The sequence below is a fragment of the Lissotriton helveticus genome, chromosome 2_1 (genome assembly GCF_964261635.1).
Source record: "Lissotriton helveticus chromosome 2_1, aLisHel1.1, whole genome shotgun sequence".
Classification (NCBI taxonomy): domain Eukaryota; kingdom Metazoa; phylum Chordata; class Amphibia; order Caudata; family Salamandridae; genus Lissotriton; species Lissotriton helveticus.
Genome location: NC_136059.1, coordinates 521,674,758 through 521,695,015, shown reverse-complemented (window position 1 = coordinate 521,695,015; position 20,258 = coordinate 521,674,758). Strand labels below are relative to the sequence as shown.

The 20,258-nt window shown below is 43.8% G+C and overlaps 1 protein-coding gene across 1 annotated transcript in view; it reads left to right on the top strand.

Annotated features, from left to right (window-relative positions):
- The window catches only part of LOC144819406 (interleukin-31 receptor subunit alpha-like), a 720,774-nt gene that overhangs the window by 687,609 nt on the left and 12,907 nt on the right, over positions 1 to 20,258 (top strand). The window lies entirely within an intron of this gene.

Genomic DNA, 20,258 nt, shown 5'->3' with positions numbered 1-20,258 from the left:
TATACATGGTTGCCCCCTGACTTTTCGGGCTCATGTTTTGTTTCGTTCCTGTTGCCTCCCACCTACACAGCAGCAGGAGATTACCACAAGACAAGGATAGTTAGAGGTGTCTTGAGCAAAGAAGACACTGCAGGACAAGAGTTTGGGGACTTCGCAAAGGGTTTTCTGCCGTTCTGGGGATCCATGGCTAACAGCAGGAACATAAGGCAATTGACAAGGGTAGTTGAGTCCACCGTAATAGAAACTGCTGGTGCCCTTAGTAACTTGACTGCTGAGCTCCAGTCGGATTGTCTTATGACCCTTCAGAACAGGGTCGCATTAGATGTCATACTTGCAGACCGAGGTGGGGTATGTAGATTGATCCAATCGAGTTGCTGTGTTTTCATCCCAGATAACGCTCCAACAGTGTACCAGGCCATCTCCAAACTGCATAAGATTTCCGAATCTATTCATGTGGATAAAGGAGATTGGTCATTAATGGGATGGGTCTGGGAACTGATATCCGGTTGGGGATGGAAAATTCTGATGGTCATTGGGATGGTCTTAGCCATTCTTTTCCTGTTCTGTCTGTGCGTGCAGTGTGCTCCTGCAATATGTGGCCTCTGTGTCACATCATGTGTAAGGAAACCTGTATCAAGAGACAAACTAAGTACTAGAATGATGTTACAGCAACATCTCAATGACTTTAGGAATATAGATCTGGACTCAGATTAGCATGAGGATAGATTAATTGCCTATGTAAGGGCAAAAGGAGGGATTGTGGTTCTGAAAATCCTGGACTCGTGTAATAATTCTGGACTCGAGAATAAAACTTCATCGTAACAGATCGAGAATGACGAGTACACCATGTACAAGCATTTTCGTCTTATTCGAGTGACGATTTCACCTCGAAATCGTCATTTTCGTTCTGAACCCTTGGCTTCCATTTTATATACGACAGCCATTTTATGAGTTGCCCTTTACATAGGCTTATAATACAGCTAAATTCGATTCCAAAGGACACGTACACCTTGATTGACTTTTCTCTGACCTAGGCAGGCTGGGCAAGCTGAAACCATTGCCCCAGGCCGAACTTGTTTGGTCAGTTCCTCTCCCAGTGGCCGAATGAGATAGCATCAAGGCTCAACAGGCCATAAAACCTTTTCATCGCACACACACCCTGCCGAATCTTGCTCACACCTGTCCCTGCTCTTTTCTCTCACTTGCTTTATGATGGGGAGGTGCCCGTTTTATTGGGGGTCCACCGGTATCTGATGGAAATGCTGGGCCTTGTCGGGTAATTTGTTATGGGCTGGACAAACTGAACTATGGCCTTGTCATCATGACTCTGCTTTTTTCTTTGTATAGAAACATTTCAAAAGTATAGTAAAATGTGAAGAATGTTTGCCTAAAGCACAATATTTCGTACAAAAGGAGAAGCCTGACTTTGTGAATTTGAGCAGTCTCCTGAGAATATACTTCCCATGTGTTGTACTTCTAGGACGCTTGTTACCTTGGTTGCAGCCAATAAAATCGATCCTTGACTTCACCTAGAAGACTCTGAGTTTCTGTGGTCTGAATCAGGAAGGACTCGAGGTCTTTGGGTGTACCCTGACACCGCTGGGTTACCGGTTCGGTACCGGTTCTGAAAAACCCAGTACCTCAGTAGAGTGGTCAGGGCAGGCTGGACTTTCTGTGGGCGTCTAGGGATGTCAATGTCTGGGGCTTACCTTCTTCATCACCTGATAAGGATTTCTAAAGCTATCAGGGAATATCTTCTTATTTGGCTATTGTTCTTGGAGGATCTCAATGGAGCGTCATTATATTTTGTTGAGGACAATATGTTATGGCAGGTATAACTTTTTTCAGATGCATCAGGCGCACATGGTTTTGGTCTGTTCTGCGATGCTCGTTGGTGCGCAGAAAGCTGGCCTTCACATTGGTTACAGCAAGGGCGTAGCATGGCCTTCCTGAAATCATTCCCTTTGATTGTGCCTCTTCTTGTTTGAGGGGAAGAATTTTGAGACCGCTCTGTCCAATTCCATGTTGACAACGTGTCTGTTGTGGATCTAATTAATAAACAGAGAAACAAAGACTTAAGAGTTTTTCACCTTTTACGGGCATTCATGTTACAGAGTTCAAAATTGAACATTATATTTAGGGCTAGGCACATTCCTGGTACCAATTACTCAATTGCAGATGCTCTGTCTCACTTTCATTGGCAGAAGTTTTGCAGTTTCCACAGAGCGTTTGGAAGTTGGGGGATTGGGGATCGGCGAATTAGTTGAGAGTTCCGTATCGCCCACCACCAGAAGAAGCTATCGTCAGGCTTTGAAAGATTTTCTAAGTTATGGGAAAATTCATTTTCATCTTGGGCAGGTGGTTAAGAACGAACGCTTTGCATTCGATAAACAAGGGTTTATCTCCTACTACAATTGCAGACAAGTTGGCAGGGATTTCCTTTTACGGGCAGCTCTGGTGGGGTTATAATCCAGTTGGGGGTGTTTTGGTGAAGAAAATGTTAAAGGGTCTTAGTAGGGAGCGGAGGCATACGTTACCTTTACGTGAACCAGTGACCTTCATGTTATTGCAACAGTTGTTGCATCAGTTGCCTTTATGTTGTTATGATTAGTGGGAAGTTTTTTGTTTCAGGTTATGTATGATTTGGTTATTTTTCAGTGCTTTTAGGGATTTTGAACTGTTGGGTTTACATGACCAGGATGGTATTCACACTGATGAGGTAGTCTTGAAAGGGAAAAAACTGAGGATATGGTTGAGGGCATCCAAGACAGATCAACTAGGAAAGGGCATGTGGGTTCACTTTAATAGTAGTGGGGTGGAGAACTGTTGTCCTGTGAGTGAGTGGAAACACTTTATCAATACACTCTGGGGCATATTTTCAAGAACGTGTGATAACCATTGCAAAAGTTACTTAACGTAACTTCTAACATCGCAGGAAAATTATGCCGTGTTAACCAAGCATTCTCAACACGGCGGTACCATGCGAAAGGCTCCAGATAATGTGTCAACTGACCACGTTAAAATCAACGCTGGAGCAAGTACGACGGAGAACCAGAACACCTCAAGCCCCCCGGAGGACTAGCTTGGGACCTCGGGGTCAGGGAAGGCCAAGGAAAAGTAGAGTAGGAAGGAGCGCTTCAGTCCTCAGGAAAACAGGATCCTGATAACAGAGGTGGTAGAACACTATCAACAACTGATCGTCACCTCTACTGTGTCATTGGCAACCAAAAATGGACTATGACAGTTCATCGTGGACAAGGTTAATGCAGTCCGAGTGCTGAATAGGACAATCGAAGAGGTCAGGAGGCTCTGGAATGACGTCAAGCGTAAAACCAAAATGAAACTCGCCAACAACCCGAAGGCAGCACTGCAGGCTGGAGGTGAGAGTCCTGAGCCACAGGAGATGCTGGACGACATGGAAGAAATGGTGTCCACAGTCATCAGTGGGGAGACGGTGACTGGAGTTGGGGGACTGAACACTGCTTAACATGACCGGACACAACAGCAACAGGGTGAATAATGACCAGGACTGGGGGGAGTGGGGGAAGATGGGCACAATGGCACACATGCACAATTGAGCTGAGCACATCTGCGGACAAACCATGCACCAGACCCCAACTCCCACCAAGAGACCAATGTACGCAAGTATGCAACATCTCAGCACTGTATTAGCACACCGCAGAAAAGGGACAAGGGGCACCAAAACAGAGCAGCAGAGGCCACACTCCCAAAATGCAGCACACAAGCATGCCATGCAGAGCAAAGCAACACTGACAACAATGTGGCACAAACCGCAATACAGAACACAGGACACAACTGGTGCCGAATGGGTGTAGACAGTGGCCAATCACAAGTGGCATTTCAGGAAAATGTGAGATGACTATGTACAAGTACAAACACACACACACGTCTGTTGTCGAAATGTCCACTGTCCCCCGTCAAATAGGCAGCTCCTCACAAACAGCCCCGATGTGCACTGTCATGCAGTCTGTATGTAAACATGTACAATGTGAAAACACACATGTGAACACATTGTTAAACTGCATCGCCCCTTCACATTCCAGAGGGACTATCAACACCTCCTGCAGAGCAGCCCGAACCTCTCTTCTCTGATGGTGAAGAGGACCACCACAGCTTTGACTCCGACGCCCTCCCAGAGTTGATTGACAGCCTCAGCAGCCCACCTCCAAGAGCAAGGCAGGTCAGCTGCAACAAGGACACACCACAGCCTGCACAGACCACACAGCAGGCAGCACCCACCACCACCGCTGCCTCCAGGACCCCCACGAAGAACACATGGCCTTCCTACGCTGTGTGTTGGGATGCCAGAAGCAGCTGGCTGAACAGGTGCGGGTGGGCTTTGACCGCATTGCAGACAAACTAGATGCCATAAGTGGGTGTCTAAGTCCCATCAGGGACCACTCACAGTCCATAACGGACACCGACAGTCCATTCCATGCTCTCCAACGAACCATGGCTGACATCGCCAGAGTCCTCACTCAGAAACAAGAATGACTGAATAGTCAGAGTGGCACTACCGAGCTCGCCTGGAAGGTGGAAAACATGCGGAGGCTCATGGAGACCATGGAGCGGGCTAATGCGGAAAGAGCGGCTGCCACGGCTGCACGACAGCGAGTGGTAGCTGGGTTCCCAATGACCTCAAAACCATCCTCATGGCATTGCTGCCACAAGGCCTGGCACTGATGCATGCTGCTGCTACCACTACATCCACATCTCCGCCCCCTAAAGTGTCATTGCCACACAGTGCTTCAGATATTCCACCTCCGGCCCCTGAGGTGTCACTGCCACACAGTGCTGGAGAAAGGCCAGCATCACCCACACATGAGGCACATGGAACAGCAGAGGATGAAGATGTGGATGAATCTGCCATCATGGTAATAAGAACGCAGTAGCATTCATCTCCGCCATATGGCCGATTTCAGCTTGGTTCTGCCCTCTGCATCATCATCTTCCACTGCCCTCCGATACACTCTGCGACACTCACCTTGGACCTCGCAATGGACTGCCATATTCTGTTTGATCGCCAATGACACAGCAAACAGACTCCGGACTGAACTCATCCTCTTCCTTTGGACTTGTCATTCCCTGAAGGTCTCTGGCTGGCCCTCCACGGGCTGACATTGTAAAGTGGGGTTTGTATGGCCCTGTACTGCTCCAGATGCAAAACTCCACTGAATGTGCATTAAATATTCTGAATCACACAGATGTGTCGTGTCTATGGGCCATATGAATCAACATACCCTTTTGCGATTCCTTAATAGCGATGTTTAAGGAATCGCTATTTAGAAATCGCAAAATGGTATGTATGAAGAAATTCGCTATTTTTTAGCGATTCCTTAAAATTCCTTAATTGCGATTAGCAAATTGCTAATCGCAATTAAGGAATAATTTCCCATTCATTTCTATGGGCCAAGAGGCCCATAGGAATGAAGGGGAAATTTGCGATTCGCAATTTGCTAATCGCAAATTGTGAATATTTTCAAGGGTGCAGGGGTGTCCAAAGGACACCCTGTTGCACCCCTGAAATCTGCATGGGTGCACATGTGGTGCACATACATGCCCTAAGGGCATGTCTGTGCGTCACATGGCACTTTGAAAAATGAAAAAAAAATTATTTTGGAAGGAATTCGCAACTTACCACCAACTAGAAGTTGGTGGTAATTTGCGATTCCTTAAGGCCAATTTGCTATTTTTTGGGGCTTCTTACATTGCATTTAAGGAATCGCAAAATTTGCGATTCCTTAAATGCAATCGCAAAATAAGGAATCGCAAATTTTGCGATTCCTTATTTTGAACCACATTTTGCTTAATACATACCATTTAGCAAATTCGCATTCGCAAAGGGCGAAATTCTGCGAATTTCAGCCTTTGCGAATGCGAATTTGCTTGATACATATGGCCCTAAGTTCTTTAATGTGTGGTAGTATTGATAAATGTAGGGTCAGTGAATTCCTCCTATGTCCATATGGCTCATGTCGTTGGACTTGGGTCAGAGGGTGACACATTGGCGAATGTTGTCCGGGTGGCGCTGATGCAACAACAGCGACACACGCATTAGTTACTTCCTTGTCCAGCCCCATACAGAACCACGCCCAGGCCCTTGTGGTCATTGTTCATAACTCTTATGCTAAACTGGCATATGCCAGGTCAGCCCACTACGCTTACGCTCCAGGGGGGACAACAACGCTACATGTGCCAGGACTTCCCTATGGGGATCTGCTGCTCACTGGTCTAGTTGTCAGCATGCCACGGCCACTCCCTCATGGCTGGAATACACCCACACCACACTCTTCCAGCACACACGTCACAGCACCTGTGACCCTTCCAATAAAAAGGGCCGGACGCATGTGCACATCGCCATTTCCAACCTCTCTCGGGTTGTATCCGTTTGATGTGCATGTAGGCATGGGGGCCCAAGGGCCTGCGACATCACATTCCGCAGGCCCGGAGGTGACAAGATGGCATCCGCACCACAATACCCAATCATAGCGAGTCCATGACTAGCGGGGCACAGACTTGGTGGCACCGGATACACTGTGGCCAGCACAGGCGCACCACCATGGGACAGTGACTTTCGGTGCACTGAAGTAGGGGCACTGAAGTAGGGGCACCTTAACTGCTGAGTGGGTGTGCAGCCTGCGATGATGCCCCGTCTGGATGGCTCAGGTTTTGTGTGGCCTGCTGGAACGCAGTGTAGGCCTGAGCCAGTGGGCATCGCAGGTCTACCACCACGTGGAGTCGCCTCCTCGATCACAAAGTTAGTGGCACCTATGAGGCTGAGCAGGTGAGCAGCCATTGGTGATGACGGGTGCACTGTTATGTCCTCTTCCATGGAGAAATCAATACCCAGCACCAAATGTGAGACCTGGGGGCCCGGGGAGCGGAGCTGCTTGATGTGGAGGGTGACATGTCCGTGGGCCCCAGGCTCAGGGCTTGCACCGGCACGTGGTGGGCCCTCATTTATACACGCCGCTGGCGGGAGGTGAGCAGTAAGGCATGGGTGCCCAGGGGCGGGCATGCACCGCTGGGTGGAGGGAGGGGCTGGGGTGCAGCTGGGGTGCAGCTGCTTGGGTGGTCAGGGGTGGCCATGCACTGCTGGGCGGTGGGAGGTGAGCAGTAAGGCATGGGTGCCCAGGGGCGGGCATGCACCGCTGGGTGGAGGGAGGGGCTGGGGTGTAGCTGCCTGGGTGTGTAGGGGCGGCCAGGCAATGATGTTGCATGCAATTGTATGTACAGTGCCATTCATGTATCTGGACTCTGTTTCAGATGATGGGTCTGTTTCAGATGTGGGACCTGGTGAACTGCACTACACACCAGCACGTGGTGGGCGACACACCAGTGGCAGCAGGTGAGTAGTGTGGCCTGGGTGCGCAGTGTCGGCACTCTCTCTCCCTGTCCATCTCTTCTGTTATCTGTGTCTCTCTCCCACTCTCTGTCTGTCTTTCTCTCTCTCCCCCTCTCTGTCCGTCTATCTCTCTCGTCCCTCTCTGTCCGTCTATCTCTCTCTCTCTCCCTCTCTGCCCGTCTGTCTCTCTCTCCCCTCTCTGTCCATCTGTCTCTTTCTCTCTCCCTCCCTGTTCATCTATCTCTCGCTCTCAACCTCTCTGTCCGTCTATCTCTCGCTCTCCTTCACTCTCTCTCTGTCCCTTGATGTGTGCAGGACACACCTTCTCATCATGATTTTTGTCTTGCAGGCTGTGACCTATGGAGTGTCCCGAGGGGTGCCGCCATGTGTCTTCATTTCTGTTTGTTTTAATACATTTTCATTTGTTGCTTCGAAGGTGAATGTGTGATGGTCATTTTTGTGTCAACACATGCATGTAACCAGATGCGATTGTGCGATATCAGGCGTAATATTTGTTACATGATTCAGTGTAGTTGATGTGGCATGTCTTTGTGTGGGGGGGCCGGGGAGAGGGGGTCCTTGGGGTGGTGGCGGCGGGTGTTGTGGCCCTCTTGGGTGTCTGGGCTGCATTATCAGTGGCTCCATGGCATCTGTTGTTCTTCAGGTGTGGCTCTGGTCTTGGCTCCCGTTTGTTGTGCAGGCTGTGGTACGACTTTACACCCGGTCAGAGTAGGTGTTAGTTTCCTGCTGCTAACGCGCCTTATCGCATGTTTTGTAATCTTATCTCCGATCTGTCTGGTCGTTGAGAATGTTGGGGAATGGTGTTGTCGCTGCTTTTTGCTTGAAACGCCTACTCTGCATCTCATTAGCGATAGTTGCGGGCTCATCTGTGGCGATATTGTTAGCGGCTGCTATTGCAGGTAAACTGATGCTATGGACTGTTAGCTTTTTTTTTTTAAAAAAGGAACAGGCCCCTGAATTTAAGATGGACATACCCTGACATGGAAAATACTACTGTGGAAAATGGCAACACCTGGGCACGGTGTATTTCAAATTACGCAGACATAGAAGCTCTAGACTATGTGTAATTATTTATTTATTTATTTATTTATTTCATTTCTAAAGCACACTGTCGCCTAACAGGCATCCTGGCAGGCTCGAGACAAGAGGGGGTGTCCAGATTGGTGACAATCTAGGACTTCAGGAATAGCCAGGTTGTTAAGACCCTCCTGAACGGTAGAAGGTCAGAGGTTTGTCTAAGCTAATTAAACATTCATATAAAAACAATCCATACCCAAAGGTTAAGTTTATGCAATTTATTTTGTCATTTTTCTTATTCTTATTTTTTTTAAAGAATTGTTTTTTAAACAGAAATGTAAGTATCTTACAGTGTTGATACTGATTGATAAACCACATGTGTTATCCTCTTTTGACAAATAACACATCCTATATTGCTCTATATGCCAAGTAGCAAAGTTATCATATTTTCATTTCATTATTACATACAACAATTTTTCCACATTTCATTTGATCAAAAAAAAGTAAATGTTAAAACCCCTTAATCAAAAAACATTGATGTGCAGAGACTGGCGGCTTGTTGACAAACAAAGCGTTTCGGCTAGGCCTTCGTCAGGACTCCGTCACAGTGGTTACTAAATGAAAAATAGACAAAATTATAGTCTAGAGTTAAAATGCCCACTTGGATAGATATATTAATATACTAAACTAACAGGTACCCTATAGATAGAGGGATCTTGTCTAAGGTTTCTCACATTGAGTCAGTATCAAATGTTAAAAAGTTATACCAGAAAAATAGAAGTGCCAACTTGTGAAGTTGTCAAGGGACAGACCCATAGATTCCTGTGCAAGTAGATCAAAGAAATGTGACTACTTTCTGTCTCATATCTATCAGAGCGAAACTAACATAGTTAAGGATATACCTTATATAAACACCTTCTCATGCCTTATTAGATTATTAATTAAAATCAAACCATATGTTTCATCCGCCTACCTCGTGGGTGTATATGGTATACTACAACCCCAAGCAGATTTTGACATGTGATGTCTCTGTCATGGACGTGTAATAGCTGTATGGATTGGAAAGGAACAATATTTTACCACAATGTTATTACTATTTTACTCTAGAGACTGATTATTTTCACAATAGATCACCTTTTTAATTGTTAGTGCCTTTCTAGCTTTTACTTCCTTCCTGCAGATAGATAAATGTCTATATGTTCTCCCACATATCAACCATAACAAGATAATAGCGGTGAGTCTTGGTTCCCTAATTAAAATATCGTGAAAAGAGATTTTTTTAAATTATGTGTCAATCAAGAGAAAATGACTAAGGATATGAAAATGTACAATCATATCACATTGGGCCACCTCTAGATCCAAACAGTATACATGCGGTAAAGCCTAGGTAGCTATAAGTCTTTACCTCCCAGTAGGTAGTCAGAATATTCCTCGTGGGTGGCGTGCTTGATATCGATATATATGTCACAAAAGTAACAAGGCGAACAAATACCTGAGGGTATAGAAGACGTAGTTGTAATACTATACATCGGACATACCTCCTTATGCATAGAAGATGAAATAAATATGTTTACTTATACTAACCTATAGATGTATGGCGTTGAATTTAACCTTGCCAATGCACTGTATCCGTTTATATATTGAGTATTCACGGTGTATCCTCTGTCTGTTTTGGGGTCCTCTATAATTACTGAAATAGAGGGAGGATATATTTATTCAGCGCTTAAAAGGTTACAATACTGGGTAAAGCATATGTATGTATTTTTTGTTATGGGAATTATTACGATGTTAACCTCACTCTTTACAGGGCTAGTTGATCATACCTATCCTCTAAGTACACGTGTATTCTAATTAGTCATTCTGAATTGCATCTCTTGCTTTAAAGCGTTACACTTATGCTCCTTATTTCTCAAGGACTGCAGTCGGAGGTCTTGTCTCTCGTACAAAATTACTGCCCTGGGACCCCAGGTTAACTGCACAGGAATAGAGTATGCACTAAAACGACCAGCGGCCTGACTATTGGCAAATACCCTTCCCACTGCGGTAAAATGCACATAGTACCCTCTCAAACTCCTGAACTTATCAGTTAGAAATTAGTGTCTCCAATATCAAATATTCATCTATTCGATATAGCAAACTAACTCATTTAGGGCTTACCAGCAGTAACGAGCACTTGATCTCACTGCTTCCACAACGCCAAAACAAGACTAACTAATGGCATGGTTCCTTCTTTTAAATACTGCCGCTACTCATGTAAACCTATTGATGTTGTATTTCCGGGTAGTACTGCGTGATAGGGACCCTGTAGCTAGTTCTACGAGTAGCATCTTAAAATTTCCTGAGCTGTGTGTGTTACAGTGACACTTCACCAGAGTGAATGCAGTTATTATCAATTTGCCCCATTAAAACACTTTTTTGGTTGTTTTCCCAACTAACCATTTAAATATGGAGCATTGATTCTGTTACATGAATTATTACTGTCCTTTTTTTGCCGAGTTTCTCTGTATTGATGACCACGCTAATTATTATTCCTCAATGCGGGCGCCATGTTGGATAGGTCTGTTTTTCATTACGTTTACAGCATAGCAGCTGGTCAGTATTCTCAGTTATAACTCACAAGTGATAGTAGTTTACCTTGTTAATTTTTCTGGTGCTGTTATTTAACCTGATGGGGATCTGCAGCTGCTAATCATCTGTTATTACACTGTGTAGGCTGAATCCAAGTGTGAGGGACCTTAATATCTTCATTCACTTGATCCTATTTTCTCCGCTATTGTCTATAAAGTGGTACCATTTAGGTGTTATATTTAATGGCTTGGTCCCACGGTATTTCTTGATTCAGCTCCTTAACAGCTGTCCCCAAAATGAAGATCGGTAAACCTCTCTTTTCTAATCGCCTCAATGGTGGTGCCTGGCTTACTGAGAATCTTTTCCAGAATTTACCATTGTATATCTTCTGGTGTATGATCATTATCAACATAATGTTGTACAATGGGAGCTGAGGTTTTACGGGCTCTGATTGCCGATCTGTGTTCTGTTAACCTTGTGTTTAAAGATCTTCCAGTCTCATCCAGATATCCCAGTTTGCATGGGGAAATTAGTAGGTATATCTATCCAAGCGGGCAGTTTAACTCTAGACTATAATTGTGTCTGTTTTTCATTTAGTAACCACTGTGACGGAGTCCTGACGAAGGCCTAGCCTAAACGTGTTGTTTGTCAACAAGCCGCCAGTCTCTGCACAACAATGTTTTTTGATTAATGGGTTTTAATATTTACTTATTTTTATCAAATGAAATGTGGAATAAATGTTGTATGTTATAATGAAATGAAAATATGATAACTTTGCTACTTGCATATAGAGCAATGAGGATATAGGATGTGTTAATTGTCAATAGAGGATAACGCATGTGGTTTATCAATCAGTATCAACACTGTAAGATACTTTGATTTCTGTTTAAAAAAAGCTTCTTTAAAAAAAGATAAGAATAACAAAAATGAAAAATTTAATTGCATAAACTTATCCTTTGGGTATGGATTGTTTTTATATGAATATTTAATTACACATAGTCTAGAGCTTCTATGTCTGCGTTATGTGAAATACACTGTGCCCAGGTTTTGCCGTTTTCCAAAGTAGCAATGGGCTGTTAGCACCAGCTTGTGAATGGGGCGATGCATTTATCGTGACTTTGGCTGTGATAAAGTGCTGTTAACCCGGGTATAGCTCCTTGAGAATATGCCCCTCTCTTTCAGGTCTGGTGCAATATTTTGTCATAAAAAGGGGAATAAGATCACGAGCAATCACTTGCTAATAATTTTAAGAAAGGCCCTTTTTAGATTGGTTAAAGATCCTGTTCTTTTTGGTACTCACTCTTTTCGTATTGGTGCAGCTACTGAGGCCGCTAGGTTGGGTTGGTCATGGTATGATATAAGAAGGATCGGGAGGTGAAAATCGTCCGGTTGTACTTTTTATGTTAGGAAATGATATCTTGTTCTACATTTTCCTCTTCTCTAATATTTGTTTTTTCCATTTTGGTTGCGTACGGGGCCCATTATCAGGAAAACTGCACACCTGGATAGTGGGACATTCTTTCATAAAGTGGGCAGCGATTTTTGCAGAACAACAAATTTATGGCAGAACCCTTAGACTCCCAAGCATTGGGCATGAAGTGCTTTGGAAGGGTAACGGTGGCATACGGTGGGTGGGTCTGTTTCCTACTTTATCCGAACTGTCTTCTTCTCTGGGTTTTCCTGATATGCTAATCATCTATTTTAGGGAAAACAATTTAGTGTCTATGTCAGGTTTGTCTCTCATTAAACAAATGAAGCTGGACCTTGCCGTTATCAAGAACAATTGGGCGGGCACCTGTTTAATTTGGACAGAATTTGTATATAGGAAACTCTGGAGGGGGGTCACGTAATTATGCTGCTGTGGAGAAGGTCAGACGTAAGTTCAATCGAGCTATGAAGGTATTTTGTCAAGCCATGGGCAATAAAGTGTTATCACATGGTAACATTACAGGGTCTGAGGGTCACTTATTTCGAGAGAATGGAGTTCATCTATCACAACTGGGACAAGCTTAATATTCGTTGGAACTGAGGGATTTGCTTGCTCAATTATGGAAAGAGAATTTATGGTGCACTCAAAGTCTTTAATGTTTTTTCCTTTTCAGCAATTTCTTAGGTGAGGCCGGAAAAATATATCACATCCCCTTTCCGCTTGTCCTGAAGAAGACCCGCACCAGACCCGCAAATAAGGCGTCCATAGGGTCGAAACTTCGACGATACAATATCACTGGACCGTTCATGAAAATCCAGTTAACAAAAGCCAACTGATGTGGCAAACTGGACTGAATAATTATCAAAAATTAGAACTGGCCTTTAAGAATCCTTTTATTCCCCCCCTCACTCACTTATAGATAAATCACTATTTTTATGTCACTTTTGCACAATATGTCATATTGCACCCACTGTACTTGATGCCCCGTTCAGTATAAAGTATTTTGATTACTAATTTTCTCTTTATGCATTGGCACAGGGTTTCTATGAATGAAAAAACAATTCAGAGATTAAAACCTACAATTACCCTGTTTTGGATTGGATTTGCATTTAATGAGTTTTAGAGGACATGCTAATTGATATAACCATGGCTAATGTATATGTTGAATGATTCATTCATATTTTGAAGCAATCAGGTTACATACCCGACGGAAGCATTGTATACACTAACCAGCAGTGTCATGAGCATATGCTTCAATATTTTAGAATCTTGTTGCTTCAAGAACTAGACCTTCGAATGGGCACTAGATATTTGCCTGGCTTTGCAGATGCCTGCTCCCATGGACATCGAACTGCTGATGAATCCTTCGATAAAGTGGACAGAAAACGCTTATGGTGGAAATTAGAAAAGTGGGGCATACCATCGAAACTTCTGAAGGCAATAAGGTCACTATATGAGGCCACTTGGGTGCGGGTTAAAACAAGCGCTCGAACAGTCTCCCCCAAAATAACCACAGTAAATGGGCTGAAGCAAGGGTGTGTGCTGGCCCCCATCCTTTTCAATTTATACACGGTAGACCTGGGGGAGGCCCTAAAAGGAGCCAGTCTAGTAGCCCCCAGATTAGGAAGTGTGAGGCTACCAGTTTTACAGTATGCTGACGACACGGCTATAATGGACCATACGAAGATAGGCCTACAAAGAGCACTAACTGCATTAAACAGCTTCAACATTGCCAATAGCCTAACAGTCAATCAAGGGAAAACCAAGGTCATTATCTTTGGGTCCTACTATCGGAAAAGGCATGCACAGTGGCAATTGGGAAATGCTCAAATAAACTCGGTGGCCTCATACAACTACCTCGGGGTCTGGTTTACGGAACGGGCCAAAGCAAATGTACACTTAAAACAGCAGGCCTCCAAAGCCAACAAGGTAATACATTTGTTAAGACAACTAAGTCAGAACCTGATCAGCCCTTCCGCTAGCCCAATTCTGATAGCCCTAATAGCAAAGCTTCTCCCTGCAATTTGTTACGGTCATCCCGCCTTCCCTGGGAAGGTGGACGCTCTGCTCAATTCAGCCCAAGTTAAGGCTTACAAGTCAGTGCTTCACATACCAAGGACAACCAGAAGAACTAGGCTGAGATTGGAGCTTGGTCTAGCAAGGCCAGACTTGATCTGCCAGGCGGAGCTTATGAAGTTGTATCTAAGGATATTAAGGGCCCCGGGAAACTCCCTAAAATTCCACTTGAGATCCATCTTCGAAGGGCCAGCCTCGATATGGCATATCAGGCTGGGAAATGCAATCAAAGCCTTGAAGATTGCCGAAGGAAATTTCCCGTGACATGAAATTCCACTGAATGCTTGGAAGAGAGCAGTTAATAAACAAGTGTATGAAATTTCTTTTGACCTTGACTATAAAACCCTTCGCCGAAGCTCCCACTTGGTTCCATTGAATAATTCATACATGGTAGGAAAAGCTCAACAATATCTAAGCGAGGCCCTCACAACACAGGCTCTAAGTAAAATTCTTTACATGAGACTGACCATGCTTGGGATAGCAGACTTCAACCCCGCATGGGCTCAAAGAGGGGAATCCATAACTTGCAGGCTATGCACCTACAAGAGGGAATCTTGGCTGCACCTTCTCTGCTGCTGTCCTCATCTCAACAATGAACATCGGCGACTGCTGCATCCGATCTGCCTCAATCGGAGTATAAAATCATGCTCTGAAGTATCAGCTTTGTGCTGGTCAACCACCGACACAATGACCCTAGCGAAATTGGCGAAATTCGTTCACCAAATTAGGTCAGCTTTAAAGGTTAATAACAAAAGTATTCCAACACATGGGAAGCCCACGGTGAAAGCAGCAAACTAAAGCTGATGTGATCTCGCTATGTAGGACCATTGACATTGCCCCTCCTGCAAGCCTCTTAAATAAAGAAACGTCCCCTGCACAGTGTAATTCCAAGGCATATAAGGTTGGAAAAATGCCAATCATATGGGATTCAGTCAGGAGTGCCGTATCCTTTTATTACATTCTGCTTTTTTTAAATTGTTTTTTAGCTCTTTTTTTTCTTCTCCTTTTAATTGCCTAGTATAGTAACATACACCTTACCAAGCAAAGAAGCTTACAATCATTGGTCTCTGTATCTTTTCCTTTTGCTGTAAAGATTTTAATTAATTGTACAGTTAATAATAAACTTGAACTTGATATGACCATGGCTAATTTATATGTTGAATGATTCATTCATATTTTGAAGCAATCAGCTTACATACCCGACGGAATCATTGTATGCACTAAACTGTATTGCCCAGGTTCTGAGGGATACTGGGTTGCCCCATAATAACTTTATTTACATGACACTGCTGGAGCAGTGGTAGTTCCAGGGGCCTTGCAATTATAACATCCATTGCGGAGAAGCAAAAATAGGACAAAAATGCTGCAAGTGAGGAATGACAGCAGCTGGAATCCTACAAACGCCTAGAGAAAAGAGAATGAACAAAAGCTGGTTTTACTCTGAAAATTGTTTGGAATTAAGTGGCCAGGCCAGAGCCTATAATCTTTAAGAAAAGTGCAAGACCAGCAGTGTTAGAATCAGTGTTAGATGTGTTAAAATTCAATTAATTAATTCGCCTAAATGTAGTGGGAGGTTTGTGTTCAACGGTGGCTGTATTACGGTGGATGTTCGGGCAATCTGTAATTCAAAGCTCTCACAGGTAGTTGTAAGAGCTATTTCTTTTTGAAACAATAGTTCTTTGAGTCTGCTTAGCTTATTAAAGTTTGTAATCAAAGTTGGAGTGGAAGGCCACAGCGGGCTCTTGATAACTCCTTATGTCAGGTGAAACAGGACATTACTAAAACATGTGACAGTTTGAGAAACTATAATATATGGAATTCCTGCATACAACCCACAACAATCTTGTTAGCATTACATAACTACCTTTTGAAAGGCAGTAATAAATGAAAGTATTGCAGAGGCGGGTATTCCTTTTAAAAAACAGGCAAAATTTGCCACTGAAGCATTACAATCATGCGTGCAAAGTAACATGTTTGCAAACGAGTGAGTGCCCGACAGAAGAGTCAATTTCTTTTCCAGTAAGGAATACTTCCTTGTCGCCACGTTCACAACGATAGAAAAATGGAAGTGACCATATTTATTTATTTATTATTTATTTGGAAGTTTTCTATAGCACTAGCCAGATCCGAGGGTATCGGAGCGCTTTACAACATGATGAAGAGGAGCCAAAAATACAGGGTAAAGGCATGGAAGGAAAATACAGAAAAAGTTCAAAGGGAAGCTTTACAGATTCAGCTGAGTGTCAGAGGTAGACCGTTGAGGGAGAAAATCACCATTGAATAAAGCTGCTTCTTAGGGGTTCATATCTACAGACAGGGAAATGTTTCATGCAAGCTGTGAACTGAAATGTTGAAATGGGTAATGATATTACACCGTGTATTCCAGTGCTTAATTTATGCCGGTGCTTTCCGGTGCTTAGCACGGGCACTTATTTATCAGGGCCGGGTCTACTCGTCTGCTGCTCCGCGGTCACATTATGATCCGCGGTCACATTATGATTATTTAATTCACATAATATTAGTCACACTCACGGCAAAGACTGTTGCGCCTGGCTGTGAGAGCCTGCCTGCACCAAGACTGAAGATTTAGATATTGTGGCATTGGTGCCTTTGGCGGTCCTAAATACAGTGTTGCCAGTGCGGTGGATGGGACACTAATCATTCGGCTGGATTTGCTTCTGTGGGTAAGGATCTGAGCAGGAGCGTGCGCAGATTTAATTCACATTGCCATGCCCCGGAACACCGTGATCCGCAGTCCTGCAAGCCAGCCAGACCACGACATTGAGGGAAGGCAGCAGCACCAGGAGTTTATTTATATCGGGGTAGACGTGAATAAAGGCAGAGTGTTCCCAGCACGTAACTGACTGCAAGTAAGTGCTAAATGGCAATAGCCATAAACTGATCATTACTGTCCGCCCCCGCTTCCTAGCCTGTGGCGTAGCTTGCTTGGGCCGCCAAACGAGGCTCTTTGGTGTGACACTGCACCAGTGTCTGTGTTTAAATTAAATTACGATTTTCTTGACTGCGGCCCGGTGCACTAAGATTATGTGGTGCGCACATCTTTTAGGTGCTGCGCAGTTTGCCTTTCATAAACTTTTGTCACGCGGTGATATAAGATTAGCTGCCTGTCATGGAGACCGTATTCCAAAAAATGTTATCCTTGCACTACTTCAGTAAAACTGTATTACCAGGGCTGAACTTGGCGAACTGGGACTTCCACCCATTCACTCCACAAATCACTGGAAGGCCAGGGAGATGGGCGTATGCATCACGCACATCCTGGGTCCAGGCCAAAAGGAGGATTGTGAATCTTTACCTTTGGCAGTCAGGGCCGTCGGTAACTGAGACCGCTAAAGACTCCATCACTCAGGATGAACCATTACAATCTCCTGTTCATAGCATCCGGTAAGAAATTTGAGCATTTGAAGTCTTTAATAGTGAGTTCAAGTTCTGATGATTTAAAAAATCCATTCTGTATCCTGTAGAGACCTGTCAGTCTGTCCTGTTCAAGAGCTGAATAGTTTTGTTTATTTCAAGATTCTTTTATTCCTCAAGTGTGTTAGCTTCATATGATGCCATTCCCACACCACTTATGACATTTCCACTACAGAATTATAGTTAAGATGTACCGACCAAAAGACAAGGAAAACACTTAATACAAGAAATGTTTGTGCTGGAGAATTGTTGATGGTGATAGCAACTAAGTGTGGTGACTGATTCATGAAAGTTATGGCAGAGTTGCCAGTTCTGAACGTTTTGCTGAAAACCTATAATATTTCTGTTATGCATCCATCCTTAACAGAAAATGTACCATACATTTATCCTCACTGATGACATATTTGTTTGGTACAAGAATGCATTTGAAGGGGTACAAGACTAAACATTTTATGGTATAGTGCCTGGTGCAGCAGGACCAACATCAGTGGTTTCAGTGCAAAATTTTGCTACATTCTCTCATGGCACGTGATCGTGAAAGATAGAAACCTGCTCCCTGTGAATGACCACATGCCTGTGACTGTGAAGGGAGAGATGCAGGGAAAGATGCTCTTGGGTTGTAATGCCTAAGCAGGATAGATACTTTACGCTGCTACAGCATACCACTCTTTCTGTGTAGCTGTGGCTCATCCTGCTGCTGGACACAATTGGGGAACCCCAGAACCATGTGTTTCCATTACACTTTATGGCCTTTGTGGATAAAGATATGTATGCATTGCTCTCAATCTCATTTAGCTTGTCTAGCCACTTTCTCGCCTTCCTCTGAATTTTATCTGAGCTTCTGTACCAAGTCTGTACCTTTCCGGTTCCCTGGCCTTTATTTGGCCAAGTCTGAAAGCCCTGTACCTACTCTTCCCATTTCCCATGATTTGCTGCCCACTGAGTCCTATTGTCTTCCCTTGTTCCCAGAGGCTGTTCCATTGCTCAGTGTCTCTGATCTTCAACATGGGAGAGATTTCAGGAAACATTCCCTGTGCTCCCTTACCTGCCTCTGTCTGCTGCTACAGCATACCACTCTTTCTGTGTAGCTGTGGCTCATCCTGCTGCTGGACACAATTGGGGAACCCCAGAACCATATGTTTCCATTACACTCTATGGCCTTTGTGGATAAAGATATGTATGCATTGCTCTCAATCTCATTTTGCTTGTCTAGCCACTTTCTCGCCTTCCTCTGAATTTTATCTGAGCTTCTATACCAAATCTGTACCTTTCCGGTTCCAAGGCCTTGATTTGGCCAAGTCTGAAAGCCCTGTACCTACTCTTCCCATTTCCCATGATTTGCTGCCCACTGAGTCCTTTTGTCTTCCCTTGTTCCCAGTGGCTGTTCCATTGCTCAGTGTCTCTGATCTTCAACACTGGAGAGATTTCAGGAAACATTCCCTGTGCTCTCTTACCCGCCTCTTGTCTCAATATCTGCCTTCCAACGCCTGTCTTATTTTAAATTATTTTCATTAGGCTTCCAATTTAAAAATAACATAATAATGTCTCCAAGTGTACGACGATTTACCGAAACCTAATAAAAAGTAACACCATTTGACTTCCATGGTACATTTTCCAGGAAGCATTTATATGTTTGCTTTTAGGGTTTTTGAGATGCCTTTGAAATTGTGAGGGTACACAGAAGGCAAACTTAAATTCTAAGAATAAAATATAAATGTTCTATGGACTTTGGTGCTCAAGCATCACATATTACTACATAGCAGCTCTCTCTTAGTGCCTACTGTACTTCTGTGCCCGCTTCAAAGAATAAACTGGCTATATTCAGGAAAACATAGCTCATCTATTCTCACCTCATTGACCCTTTTAAAATTCATTCCATCTTTCATCCATGGCCAGCATAAGATTTACAGATCCACTTCCATTTGCACGTCCTCAAGCTTTCAGCTCTATTTTTGAAACGAGCAATGCCAACAGATTGTACTGTTTACATTTTTTATTTTATTTATTTATTTTAAACTGGGGGACACTATCTTCATATTTGCAGGTGCACTTTCAGATTTCTGGAGTTTGCATTTTGATTCAATTAGCGTTTCCTATCCAGGCTTCCACTATGTTATGAATGCTCAAATGTGTTCTTAGTCTTCTGTTGCTTCTCCATCTTTCTTATAAAGGGTCACTAATTACGTCATGAGGGTTGTCTGCCAACAGCAGTTTTATTCAGATTGATAATTATGTCTTCTCTTTACTTTGGCCTATCCTCTAAGTTTCTTTCTTGGCCACTATTTTTAGAGTTAGATTCATGGAAGGATGGTCATTAGTACTACTATTTCTACTTGGTGTACCTAG